The following is a 13,224-nucleotide window of genomic DNA, read 5'->3' as shown; positions in this document are numbered from 1 at the left end:
AGACCGGTAGTGTGGATGCTATGTGGTTGTACCTGAAATCATCCATACACGAAGCTACTAATCACTACATAAAATCGATAGACAAACGGCAAAGAAACAATAAACCCCAATGGTTCACTGAGGAGATCTCGCACCTCATTAAGGAGAAGAAAACAGCATTTCTTTCCTACAAACGTACGCAGCAAAGGGAAACTAAAATAGAATATAAGACCAGGTCTGCAGCGGTCAAAACAGCGGTTAGGGAGGCCAAACTTCGAGTGGAAGAAACTTTGGCAAAAAACATTAAAAAAGGGGACAAATCTTTCTTCAGATATATTAGTGATAGGAAAAGGAACACAGATGGCATAGTACGCCTTAGAAGACCGGACGGAAACTACGCGGTGGCGGATTCTGAAAAAGCCGAAATACTAAATGAATATTTCTGCTCGGTCTTCACCTGTGAGGCACCGGGACACGGACCACAGTTGAAGACAAAACAAATTGCGGAAGACCCGTTTCAGAATTTTGAGTTCACACCTGAAGATGTCTACAGCGAACTGACAAGGCTCAAGGAGAACAAGGCCATGGGACCGGACAATTTACACCCAAGAGTTCTTAGAGAATTAAGAGATGTTCTGGCGGAACCGTTGGCCGTGCTCTTCAATCTCTCACTAAGCACGGGGAAAGTTCCGTTGGACTGGAAAACAGCCAACGTCGTTCCTCTGCATAAAAAGGGTTGCAAGGCTGAGGCTGCGAACTATAGACCGGTGAGTCTCACTTCAATAGTGTGTAAACTCATGGAATCACTAATTAAGCATAAATTAGATACGGTCTTGAATGAGGGGAATCTCCGGGACCCCAATCAACATGGATTCACCAAAGGTAGGTCCTGTCAGTCCAATCTTATCAGCTTCTTTGAATGGGTAACAAGAAGGTTGGACTCGAGAGAGTCCTTAGACGTCGTATACCTTGATTTCAGCAAGGCTTTTGACAGCATCCCACACCGCAGACTGCTGAACAAGATGGAATCAATGGGGTTAGGAGTAACACTAACTGCATGGGTTAAAGATTGGCTAAGTGGCAGACTTCAGAGGGTGATGGTTAACGGTACCCTCTCTAAAACATCGGAAGTGACCAGCGGAGTGCCGCAGGGCTCAGTCCTGGGTCCACTCCTCTTCAACATATTCATTAGGGATCTGACTCAAGGGCTTCAAGGCAAGGTAACCTTATTCGCTGATGACGCCAAACTATTCAATATCGTAAACAGCTACAATCTACAGGATACTATGGAACAGGACCTCCGTACTTTAGAAAGTTGGTCCTCTATCTGGCAGCTGGGCTTCAACGCCAAGAAATGTAAGGTCATGCATCTCGGAAATGGAAATCCATGCAGAACTTACACCTTGAATGGAGAAACTTTGACCAAGACTGCGGCAGAACGAGACTTGGGAGTGATCATCAGTGCAGACATGAAGACTGCCACTCAAGTGGAGAAGGCTTCATCTAAGGCACGGCAGATGATGGGTTGTATCAAGAGAAGTTTCGTCAACAGGAAGCCTGAGGTCATGATTCCATTATACAGAGCCATGGTGAGACCTCATCTGGAATACTGTGTGCAATTCTGGAGGCCACATTACCATAAAGATGTGCTCAGAATTGAGTTGGTTCAGCGGATGGCCACCAGGATGGTCTCAGGGCTAAAGGGTCTCTCGTACGAAGAAAGACTGAACAAATTGCAGCTCTATACTCTCGAGGAGCGTAGGGAGAGGGGAGACATGATTGAGACATTTAAGTACATCACGGGACGAGTCGAGGTGGAAGATGATATCTTTCTTCTCAAAGGACCCTCAAACACAAGAGGACATCCGCTCAAACTCAGGGGAGGGAAGTTTCGTGGAGATGTCAGGAAGTACTTCTTCACGGAACGAATGATAGAGCATTGGAACAAGCTTCCAGTACAGGTGATCGAGGCCCGCAGTATCCCAGACTTCAAGAATAAATGGGATACCTATGTGGGATCACTGCGAGGGTCATACCAATGAATAGGGTTGCTAGGATATAGACTTAATATAGCAGGTCAGTAAAGTTTAGGGGCCAGTAGACTTAAAAGGGTGGGTCAATGGTATGGGCAGACTTGATGGGCTGTAGCCCTTATCTGCCGTCATCTTTCTATGTTTCTATACAGTATATATGATACAAACAATAACAGAAATACCTTCATATCAACCATATTTTCCTGCACTTGACAGTGTATCAATACAAAAACAGTAGCCCATCCTAATGGTGGCCAATCCAGGTCACTAGTATCTGACAGAAACCCAAAGAGTAGCAACATTCCATGCTACCGATCCAGGGCAAGCAGTGGTATTTCCCCATGTATTTCTCAATAACAGACTATGGATTTTTCCTCCAGGAAATTGTCCAAACCTTTCTTAAAACCAGCTACACTATCCGCTTTTACCACAACCTATCCAATTCAAAGTGGAACTAAGTATGCCAAAGGGGAGGAGAACCATTATAAAAATGTTCAACTTCAGGAAAGGGAACTATGATGCCATGAGACAAATGGTAAAGAGAAAACTCAGGAACAGCTCCAGAAAGGCACAGACGGTGGACCAAGCCTGGACCTTATTCAAGGACACGGTGAACGAGGCACAAAACCGGTATATACCCAGATTTAGAAAAGGGTACAGAAAGAATCAAACAAAAGACCCAGCATGGTTAACCAAAGAAGTTAAGAAGGTGGTAAGAGATAAGAAAATATCCTTCAGGACGTGGAAAAAGGACAAAACCGAGGAAAATTGGAAAGAGCACAGGAAGCACCAAAGAGAATGTCACCGAGCAGTCAGAAAAGCAAAGAGAGAGTATGAAGAGAGACTTGCAAAGGAGGCACAGAACTTTAAACCTTTCTTTAGATATGTGAAAGGGAAACAGCCGGCAAGGGAGGAGGTGGGACCCCTGGACGAGGGGGACAGGAAAGGAGTAGTAAAGGAGGAAAAAGAAGTAGCGGACAGATTAAACACGTTCTTCTCGTCGGTCTTCACAAAGGAGGACACATCTAATGTACCAGAACCGGAAAAATTTTTTAAGGGGGACCAAGAGGATAAATTATCGTGCATGGAGGTAAGCCTCGAAGACGTACTCAAACAGATAGACAAGCTAAAAACTGACAAATCTCCGGGCCCGGACGGAATCCACCCAAGAATACTAAAAGAACTTAGAGATGAAATAGCGGAGTTACTGCAGCAGATTTGCAACCTATCCTTAAAAACGGGGGTAATACCGGAGGACTGGAGGATAGCAAATGTTACACCTATCTTCAAGAAGGGATCCAGAGGCAACCTGGGGAACTATAGACCGGTCAGCTTAACCTCAGTTCCGGGGAAGATGGCCGAAGCGCTAATCAAGGACAGTATCAATGAGCATATAGAAAGAAATAAGCTGATGAGAACAAGCCAGCACGGTTTCTGTACTGGAAGATCTTGCCAAACGAACCTGCTGCACTTCTTCGAAGGGATAAGCGAACATTTGGACAAAGGTGACCCCATAGACATAGTATACCTGGACTTCCAGAAAGCCTTTGACAAAGTACCTCACGAGCGCCTACTAAGGAAACTGTGGAACCACGGGGTGGAAGGAGACATACACAGATGGATCGGTAACTGGCTGGCGAACAGGAAGCAAAGGGTAGGAGTAAAGGGACACTATTCTGACTGGAAAGGGGTCACGAGTGGAGTCCCACAGGGGTCAGTGCTGGGACCACTGCTATTCAATATATTTATTAATGACCTGGAAACAGGGACAAAGTGCGAAGTTGTTAAATTTGCAGATGACACGAAAGGTTAGATCTGTAGAGGAATGTAAAGAACTTCAAGGGGACCTGAACAAACTGAGTGAGTGGACAAATAAATGGCAGATGAACTTCAATGTAGAGAAATGTAAAGTTATGCACATAGGGAAAGGGAACCCGATGTACAACTACACAATGGGGGGGGAGGGGGTTGTTCTGGGGGAAGGCAATCTAGAAAAGGACTTGGGGGTTTTGGTAGATAGAACAATGAAACCGGCGGCACAGTGTGCAGCAGCCTCAAAAAAGGCAAACAGAATGTTGGCCATTATCAAAAAAGGTATCACTACCAGAACCAAAGAAGTTATCCTCCCGCTGTATAGGGCGATGGTGCGACTGCATCTGGAGTACTGCGTCCAGTACTGGTCGCCATACCTTAAGAAGAATATGGCGATTCTCGAGAGGGTCCAGAGAAGAGCGACAAAAACGATAAAGGGCATGGAAAACCTTTCATATGCTGATTCTGTAGAAGCTGGGGCTCTTTTCCCTGGAAAAGCAGAGACTTAGAGGGGATATGATAGAAACTCATAAAATCATGAAGGGTATAGTGAAGGTAGAGAGGGACAGATTCTTCAGAATAGCAGGGGCAACAAAAACTAGAGGGCACTCAAAAAAATTGAAGGGAGATAGGTTCAGAACAAATGCTAGGAAGTTTTTCTTCACGCAGAGGGTGGTGAACACCTGGAATACGCTTCCAGAGGAGGTGGTAGAGCAGAGTATGACTTTGGGGTTCAAAAGGGGATTGGACGAGTTCATGAAGGAAAAGGGGATCCAGGGGTACAATTAAAGGGTTACTATACAGTACTGAAGGCTGTAAAGTAATAGAGTAGTAGAGTAATAGATCACTACAGGTCATTGACCTGGGGTGCCACCGCGGGAGCGGACTGCTGGGCATGATGGACCTATGGTCTGACTCAGCAGAGGCAATGCTTATGTGCTTATGTGCTTAATGCATTCCAGAGCTTAACTATTCTCTGAGTGAAAAAATATTTCCTCCTTTTGGTTTTAAACGTATTTCCCTGTAATTTCATCAGGTGTCTCCTAGTCTTTGTAATTTTTGACAGTCAAAATATCGATCAACTTGTATCCATTCTACACCACTCAGGATTTTGTAGACTTCAATCATATCTCCTCTCAGCCATCTCGTTTCCAAGCTGAAGATCCCTAACCTTTTTTTAGCCTTTCCTCATATGAGAGGAGTTCCATCCCCTTTATCATCTTGGTCTCTCTTCTTTGAACCTTTTTAAGTTCCACTATATCTTTCTTGAGATAAGGCAACCAGAATTGAATGCAATACTCCAGATGAGGTCACACCATGGAGTGTTACAGAGCCATTATAACATTTTTAGTCTTGTTAACCATTCCTCTACCCTGCCCTCGCTCCACATTTCTTCACCTCAGCAGCCCCCAGCTTACGGAGCTGGCAGGGAGCCCAAAGCCTTGCCAGCTGAAGACCTTTTTCAGTTCTCCGATGATGTCCAGTGGCCCAGAACACCAGGCTACCAAGCTCTGCAGTTGGCTTGCTGACAGTGTTGCTGAGCCTGAGCTAGCACCTAGAATGCTTATTTTTCATCATATGGCTATGCCCAATTTATTATTTTATATTTATTGTTTTACACATTATATACAAGCATTAAACTTGATTAAGCAACATGGAATTATATCATTGCAGGAAAAACAAACCCAAGGCTTGTTAAAAAGAAAATCAAGAAAAAAACTTTTATCTCCTCCTTAGACCACAATGTAGGAGAGAGATTTAATTTTAGAAGAACATTAAAGGAAACTAAAATTCCAAAGAAAGGCTATAAACTGAAAAATTCAAGCAAATCAATTTAATCAATCCTTAGATGGTTCATTAACTCTGGAGATCTTCTTCATATCCTAAAGGGTCTTCAGATATTGTGGTTCAAGAAAAACATATTTCAACCCAAGAAATTTTATATAATACACTAGCTGATGCCCCGGTGTTGCACGGGTATTTAATTATAGCAATAACACTGTAAATGGATTGAAATAAAGATACTTTATAGTAGTGAATGAAATTATTTTTTACAGCTTAATAAAAAGTACAGTATTCAAATTATAATGTGAAATATTTGACAAAATGAATACAATACAACTAACGCAAAACGTGATTATAAACAACAATTTTAGTTTCACCTCCTGGAGCAAGAACATATAAATTATTGGGTGAACCCACCCTTGAGCAAGCAACATAGAGTTGTGGGCCGCAAGACCCCCAGAACATATCACCCCAGGTAGTGAGGGATCTGCATACCAAGTTTCGTTCAAATCGGTCAAGCCGGTTTTGAATTACTGTGAGAATGGCAGCTTTTTACATTTTTTCCATTGACATAATGGGTGAAATCTGACTTTCTGTTTGTAGCTCCGCCCATGTGTGCAGGTGGGCTGCGAGACCCCCCAGAACATATCACCCCAGGTAGTGAGGGATCTGCATACCAAGTTTCGTTCAAATCGGTCAAGCCGTTTTTGAATTACTGTGAAAATGGCAGCTTTTTACATTTTTTCCATTGACATGAATGGGTGAAATCTGATTATCTGTTTGTAGCTCCGCCCACGTGTGCAGGTGGGCCGCGAGACCCCCAGAACATATCACCCCAGGTAGTGAGGGATCTGCATACCAAGTTTCGTTCAAATCGGTCAAGCCGTTTTTGAATTACTGTGAGAATGGCAGCTTTTTACATTTTTTCCATTGACATGAATGGGTGAAATCTGATTTTATGTTTGTAGCTCCATCCACGTGTGCAGGTGGGCCGCGAGACCCCCAGAACATATCATCCCAGGTAGTGAGGGATCTGCATACCAAGTTTCGTTCAAATCAGTCAAGCCGTTTTTGCGTGATCGCGACACATACACACATACATACACACATACATACCTCCGATTTTATATATATAGATAGATTTTATAATACAGTAGCTAGTGCCTCCTTTCTTAAAGCTAGAAATATTTTCCTTTTAATTTGTGCATCTTTTTGTTACGTCAGGGTAGATCCATATCTTTTGACCACAAAACAATGAGGCTGAATTACGGAAAAATTGTTTAAGGACCAAATTTAAATCATTCTCAAAAACAAAGCAAGCAATTAGTGTATGTATCTCTAACTTGAATATATGATAATGAGTCCTCTAGTATAGTCAAATCTTGAAACATATTTTCCTTTATTTGAGTTCCAGTTTCTGAAGGTACCCCTGGTTTGGGGGGAAAAAGTATATACTAAACTCTATTTAAGAGAGGAATATTGGTCAAAGAAAACTTCAAAGTTTCAACAAGAAACTTCTTAAAAAGCTTCATAGGGGATATAACTTCAGATTTTGGAAAATTCAGAATTCATAAATTCAGTCTTCCGTTGTAATTCTCTATACATTCAATCTTTAAATGTAATACTGTATTGTCTTTCACAAGTACTAAAGCTGTATCTCTAACATAGTAACATAGTAGATGATGGCAGATAAATACCCAAACGGTCCATGCAGTTTGCCCAACCTGATTCCATTTAAAAATTTTTTAATTTTTTTCTTCTTAGCTATTTGTGGGCAAGAATCCAAAGCTTTACCCAGGACTGTGCTTGTTTTCCAACTGCCAAAATCTCCATTAAAACCTACTCCAGCCCATCTACACCCTCCCAGCCACTGAAGCCCTCCCCAGCCCATCCCCTACCAAACAGCCATACACAGACACAGAACGTGCAAGTCTGCCCAGTACTGGCCTTAGTTCAATATTTAATATTATTTTCTGATTCTAGATTCTCTGATTTTCTGATTCTAGATTCTAGATCACGCTTCTTTGAACTCAGTCACAGTTTTACGCTCCACCACCTCTCTCGGGAGCACATTCCAGGCATCCACCACCCTCTCCGTAAAGTAAGGGGTCCTTTTACTAAAGTGCGCTAACCGATTTAGCGCAAGTTAATGATTAGCGTGCGCTAAATGCTAAGGCACTCATAGAATATAATGTGCGCCTTAGCATGCGCTAATTGTTAGCACGTGCTATATCGGTTAGCGCGGCTTAGTAAAAGGACCCCCAAATTCTTTAATGTCTTCCTTAATCTGTTCAGTTTGTTTATTATTATCCTGTTTAAACGAATCCAAAGATTGCGATATTAGATCAACTCTGCTTACCAGAGTTGTCATTGCTTGGGTTGATTTCAACACTGTGTTGTTTAATTGCTGAAGCACTTTCCAAATGGATTCCAGAGTTATCTCCATGGGACAATCTTCAACTGCTTCCAGTCCACAACCTATCTCAGCAGACCACACTACGGGTCTGGCTCCAGCACTTGAGGCTCCAGCTGCAGCACCTGCTGCATCAGGTGGGGTCTATTCTGGACACAGAGGAGACTGAATCGCCAGAGGAGATAGCGATGTTTCACATCCCATGGTTAAGGAGGCTCCTCCCTCAATTAAACCAGCAGGGCTACCATCCAGTTTCGCGCTTGAAAATTTTGTTGCATAGCATTCGAGGGTCTGCTGTACCGGCGAAGATGTCAAAGAAGGGATTAGCAACAGCATCACCTTCACATTGCTTTTATATTTAGTATGAGGCATATTGTTCCTGAGGAAATATTCAATTTTGAGGAAAAACTCCAGCAGCGTTTTCACCGTGAAACACAAGCATCAGGTCAGTCCGCCATCTTGAATCTTTCTCCACCGACTATGACCTGTTTAATATAAAGTACCGCGAACCAGATTTATGGATTCCAGAAACACAGATCAAAACAGGTACAAAAAGTCTGCCAATCAGGTTGAATGTACAGTATCAATCAGCATATTTTTCTAAAGGCTTTCATTTCTTGCTGTTTCTGAAAAGAAAACTATTTCACACAGAAACTGAGCATGCAAAAAAAAAAACCCCACAACTCCCCCACCAAAAAAACCCCACAACTGTAGTAAATTTGCTTAAAAGTCTAAAATTCAAGTCTTAAGCAAAAAAAAAAAAAAAATCATCAGTAATTTTTGCTCGTTAGTCCACTTGGATTTGGAGCACTGGCCAACACTCATTTTGGTACCTCAAATGTTAGACCTGTTTCTTGGTATATTTGACCTGCTGATTAAAAAAAAATGGTACCAGTTTTCTCCTATCAGCTCTAGTTTTTGAGATACAGAACATGTGCCATATACCACTCTTCACTCTGCTTGCCCATTAAAAAATCAGGATATTTTAATGTAGTGTCTAAGCATATTTAAAATTAAAAGAAAAGTGTACAACATGAAAATCTACTTATTTCATACCAAAAGCACAAGTTTATGATACAAACTTTCCAGTTATTCAACACACAAGAAGCTCCTTTTAGAAACATAGAAACATGATGGCGGATAAAGGCCAAATGTCCCATCTAGTCTGCTCATCCCAATATTGGTCACCTTACCTCAAAAAGGACATGGCGATGCTTGAGAGGGTTCAGAAAAGAGCGACGAAGCTGATAAAAGGTATGGAAAACCTTTCATATGCTGACAGGTTAGAAAGGCTGGGGCTCTTCTCCCTGGAAAAGTGGAGACTCAGAGGAGACATGATAGAGACTTTCAAGATCATGAAGGGCATAGAGAAGGTAGAAAGGGACAGATTCTTCAGCCTATTGGGAACCACAAGAACAAGGGGGCACTCGGAAAAGTTGAAAGGGGACAGGTTTAGAACAAATGCTAGGAAGTTCTTTTTCACTCAGAGGGTGGTGGACACCTGGAATGCACTTCCGGAGGTTGTGATAGGACAGAGTACACTAAGGGGCTACAAAGAAGGATTGGACAAATTCCTGAAGGATACAGGGATTGAGGGATACAGATAAAGGTAGGGACAGCTTATGAAAAGGGTAAGGATAAAGGGGATACAAGGGTGTAGACAAGGATTTCCTTAAAGGTCATGGACCTGGAGGGCCGCCGCGGGAGCGGACCGCTGGGCGTGATGGACCTCTTGATCTGACCCAACGGAGGCAACTTCTTATGTTCTTAACCATTATCTCTTCCTCTCTCTAAGAGATCCCACATGCCTTTGCCATGCCTTCTTGAATCCAGACACAGTCTGTCTCCACCGGGAGACTGTTCCACACATCTACCACCCTTTCTATAAAAAAGTATTTCCTTAGACTACTCCGGAACCTATCACCTCTTAACTTCATCCTATGCCCTCTCATTCCACAGCTTCCTTTCAAATAAAAGAAACTCGACTCATGCACATTTACTCCAACGTAGGTATTTAAACATCTTTATCATATCTTCCCTCTCCCACTTTTCCTCCAAAGTATACATATTGAGATCTTTAAGTCTGTCCCCATATGCTCTATGATGAAGACCATGCACCATTTTTTGAAGGTGCAGTCTCCAGAATTTAAAACAATATTCTAAATGAGGTCTCACCAGAGTTTTATACAGGGGCATCAATACCTCTTTCTTCTTACTGGCCATATCTCTTCCTATGCACCCTAGCATCCTTCTAGCTTTCACCATCACCTTTTTAATCTGTTTGGCCACCTTAAGACCATCACATCCAATCACATCCAAGTCCCGCTCTTCTGTCATGCACATCAGTTCTTCATCCCCTAAACTGTACTATTCCTTCGGGTTTTTGCAGACCAAATGCATGACCTTGAGTTTATTAGCATTACATTTTAGCTGCTAAATTTCAGACCATTCTTCAAGCTTCGCTAGGTCTTTTCTCATGTTATTCACAACATCTTGGGTGTCTACTCTATTGCAGATTTTGGTATCCCCTAAAAAATAGGTAAAAAGTTAAGTTTCTTCTATAATGGGGGGTTACAACCCCCCAAAACCACCCCCAACGGCAGCGCGAACACTATTAAGTAAACTGGGGGGGGGGGATTCCCCCCTCACACCTCCCGTCAGAGCCCTTTAAAATAAGCTTTTACGGCGACGCACTGGAGTCTTGCATTCAATTGTCTGCTCTGAAATATCAGTGCGCCTTTGTCCCGCACACTTATGACTGTGAACCGTCCTAAGCAGTTAGCATGCATGTTAGTGCACGAGCATGATAACTTAATGCACTATTACAGTGCATGCTATTTTATGCACTAACCTGTATGGTGTGTTAGGGGTCAGAAACTAGGCAGGCTACTGGCTGTGATTGGGCTTGGGCTACAAATTGCAGCTAATGCATGATACCTTAACATGCATTTCACTTATGCAGCTAATGAGAATGTACTTCTTCCTCATGAGATTTTAAAGTAAATCTGTACTAATTGCCAATACACTTAAAGGAAGAGTTTAAATAGTATTGGGGGGGGGGGGAGGGGGAGAATTCATACATCCAGGACAAGATGTAGAGAATTCCCATTGCATTTTATAAGAGGTTCTGAAAAAGACAGAGCCTTTTGTTAATTAAGGACGGCATGTGTAAGCCCCTTCAACTACAGAGAGAGCAGTGATTTTTAGAAAGCTGCATGTGGTATATGAGGAATATCAGCAGTCCCCCAGCACCTGACATTTGATTCCCCTTCCTTGAAAGAAACCTGCTCCCATGGCAATCCCTCTACAGCAGTGGTCTCAAACTCGCAGCCCGGGGGCCACATGCAGCCCACCAGGTACTATTTTGAGGCCCTCGGTATGTTTATCATAATCACAAAAGTAAAATAAATCAGTTTCTTGATCATATGTCTCTTTAGCTATAAATGACAACATTATTATTAAGACTTAGCCAAAAGGAAAGATTTATCAACTATGAAGAGTTTTACCTCATGCAAAATTGTCATTTCTTTAATAAGACATTAACTATTTTTTTCTGAGGCCCTCCAAGGACCTACAAATCCAAATGTGGCCCTGCAAAGGGTTTGAGTTTGAGACCACTGCTCTACAGCCAAAGTCCCACAGTGAATTCCAAGCCCCCCCTCCCCCACCAACATTACAACCTCACAATCAACCCTCATGGCTACAGTCTCCCTCTGAGGCCCCCCCTCCTCTCCCTGGGACACAAAACTCCAATGTGTCATCCCTCTCCCAGCCCCCTTGACATTTAGGGCTCCTTTTATGAAGGTGCGCTAGGAGGCGGTAGTGGCTAGTGCGCTCTATTGCGCGCGTTAAGGCCCTAGCGCACCTTTGTAAAAGGAGTCCTTAGCTTTAGCAAGTTTCCCCACATTTAAATGCTGTCATTTACACAAGGTTGGTTGTAAAATAAGAGCTTTAGCACAGAACGTTTATTTATTCAAATTTCTATACCGTTAGCCAATGGAGAATATGGTATTTTGACCACGGAAATTAATTGAATTTTTAGACAAAGGAATGAAATTGGGATAAATATGGCCAGGTACCCCATTGTGGGAGCAACTGCCCAAATGCCAAACTATAGTGATTATAAATATGTATTTTAAAAAAGGAAGAAAAAATCCTCAGTTGTCAATGGCCTACTATATATAATGTTCACTCAACCATATATAATCACATAAGTTTTTAGTGACCCTTTGCTGGTAGCCTGTTTTGACTATTTATCATTCTTTGGTCTGAAAATCCTCTTATTATTTTATTTTGAGATGCACTTAAAGAAGTTTTTATATGACCATTTGATTCAATCCCCATTTCATGAATATTATAATGCAATGAGCACTTGTATTTTTATGTATCTGAGTACTTATATACAGTCCATCCTTATGGTGGCCCTCTGTTTCCCAATGGCTTCCTCAGGGATGTACCTTCAGATGCTCCTATAAAACTCACAAATTATGCTTTCCTAAAACTGAGAAAATATAGAAAATGAACTATAACCTGGCATATAAACATGAAGTTCTCAGGGGAGCTCAGAACAGTTTACATGAATTTATGTAAAGCATTTTTCCCTGCCTGTCCCATTGGGCTCACAATCTATCTAATGTACCTAGGGCAGCAGGGGGATTAAGTGACTTATCTGGGGTCACAAGAAACAGTGTGGGCTTGAACCCACAACCTCAGGGTGCTGAGGCTGTAGCTTTAACCACTGCACTTCTCTTTTATGTGGTTACTGATTGAGGACATGCTGGGCATCCCCTGCTGAACCCCCCACCCCCACCCCCACCAATAGTTGAATGCAAAAATTAATATGGGAAAGGGCAAAGGCTGCGCACTAACAGGTGATATATGGGAAAACTTACCTACTTTGGTAATATGGCACCTATGTAAGCCAAATGACTTGCAGGCGTTTGCCCTTTTTTTCCTATTACTTTTCTCACATCCTAAAATCTGGCCCTATGATGTAAAACCTCACATTACTTTTGCTTTCAAGAATAATACTGGTTTATGACATCACTAGTACAGCAATATGAGAAAATTCAAGGTCTATTTGCCTATGGGAAAATATATCTTCGGGTCTGACTGAAAGCATGAGACATGCTATATTTTTGCAAGTTAACCATGCCCTTTATGGCATCACAAGAGGCCAAGGTTAATAAGTAAAAATATTTC

At 42.2% G+C, this 13,224-nt stretch overlaps 1 protein-coding gene across 1 annotated transcript in view; it reads left to right on the top strand.

Annotated features, from left to right (window-relative positions):
• The window catches only part of LOC117354842, a 31,129-nt gene that overhangs the window by 328 nt on the left and 17,577 nt on the right, over window positions 1-13,224 (top strand). The window lies entirely within an intron of this gene.

Source organism: Geotrypetes seraphini, chromosome 2 (genome assembly GCF_902459505.1).
Source record: "Geotrypetes seraphini chromosome 2, aGeoSer1.1, whole genome shotgun sequence".
Taxonomy (NCBI): Eukaryota; Metazoa; Chordata; class Amphibia; order Gymnophiona; family Dermophiidae; genus Geotrypetes; species Geotrypetes seraphini.
This window is presented reverse-complemented; position numbering and strand designations above follow the sequence as displayed.